This window comes from Austrofundulus limnaeus, unplaced genomic scaffold, assembly GCF_001266775.1.
Source record: "Austrofundulus limnaeus strain Quisiro unplaced genomic scaffold, Austrofundulus_limnaeus-1.0 Scaffold22, whole genome shotgun sequence".
Classification (NCBI taxonomy): Eukaryota; Metazoa; Chordata; class Actinopteri; order Cyprinodontiformes; family Rivulidae; genus Austrofundulus; species Austrofundulus limnaeus.
This window is the reverse complement of record NW_013952424.1, coordinates 42008-43825: the sequence shown is the minus strand read 5'-3', so window position 1 is coordinate 43825 and position 1818 is coordinate 42008.

The window sequence follows — 1818 nt, the reverse complement described above, 5'->3', positions numbered from 1 at the left end:
AACTAAACATGGGCACAGTAACACTATTTTTATACTACATTTATCCATTTTAAATACATTAACCTCACTCATTTGTAACAACTTAGGCAAAAATGTAATTAATTCAGAAAATCTTTTCAGGACCCCACCTTGATGTTTCGGGACCCCACTTTGGGAAACACTGAATCCCACAAAAAAATCCCACAAAAAAGGGGCTAAAAGTTACCTGGAGAGGCCCAAGTCTCCATCAGGAAAAAGACCAGAAGCAGATGAACCGACACACACTGCATCACCACGCTGTAACACACACACACACACACACTAGTTACATTGCTGTATGAATCCTGACTCAGCACTTCTACTTTCTGCTACTTTATCACCTCTGTGTCAAGATAAACATTGAAACATGTAGCTTGTTGTATATTTTAACATAAAAACAAACACAAATCTCAGCAATGAGTGTAACAATGTCCAACAAGAAGAGTTCACCTCAATGCAGCTGACAGTTCATATGAAATAATGATTTTAAATGCTTAAATAAATCATCAAAAATAATAAAACTATCTGGACGGGTTCTCCACGAGACTTCTTCAGTCAGCGGAGTTTCATTTTTAATTTAATTTAAAGGCAAATAAAAACAGGAAGTGACTTTTTAATAATAAATCTCAACAAAAAGAAAAAAATAAGTAGGTCCTCTGGACGGTTCCCGTCCAGAGGACCTACTTATTTTTTTCTTTTTGATTCTTCTGGTTTACTGAGCTGCATCAGACCATTAAATAAATATTCTTACTGGTTCATCTCGTCTCCTGAAGCTCTCCGTCTGCAGTCCTGACAGTCAAACCTGCTGATGAGATGGAAACGACCGCAGGTGTTGTAACCAGTGGAAGAAGATGATCCACATTCCTGCCTCCGGCTCACGACTAAATTCCTCCAGATAAAAATGAAAAACATTTAATCAACTAAAGCTGCGCAGCTGGTTGGGAGGCGGAGCAATCCACTGTCAGGTTTACMTTACCAAACCAGAACATCCACCTGACAACCAGAGGCTCAACGGAGCAAAAAGACCAGCTAAAAGCTAAAATACAAAGAAAGGGCTGTACGGAGTTGAAAGTTTATTTATTTAAGATAAACTCTTCACCAGGTCCTTTTGATTCTGGATGGATCGACAGGAGACACGAGCCATTTCATTTGGCCCACCAGTTGTCCTGGTTACTGGATTGTAATTATGCTAGATTAAATATAAAATACAAGTTACAAGAGACATTTAGATTAGATTTAAGCCCATATCTAGATTTGAACACCTTATAAGACCACACATACTCAAATTTAAATTATGAAAAGTCCCATGAGCCTTTGCTGCCTGAGCATACATTGAATTTTCTCCATGTCCATGGGCTGAAAAAAAGAAGAATGTGGGCAACCACACTGGCTTAATCATAAAAAAATAAAACAATTTTACTTAAGTGTTTGCATTTCTTATATTATTGCATTTGGCCCGCGGCCCTCAGATTGATTTTAATTTTGGCCCTCTCAGGGAAAATGTTTGGGCACCCCTGGTATAAAAAAATATTCTTAATGTTTTTTATTTTTTTATTTTAATCTCCTTTAGAGCTGAAGTTCTCCGTCTGCCTCCTGAGAATCAAACCTGCCGATGATGAGTGTGGAGGAACTAATACTTTTATGTTTAAGCAAGTAATTCATGACAAACTTTAAAGAGTAATTTACCCCAAAATTAACTATTTTTAGCTGATAAACTGTCTAGAATGTGTCTAAAATGTTATATAGTACTGTTTCTGTGCTAATTTTGATGTTTTTGTGTGTATTTGTTCAAATCTGTAA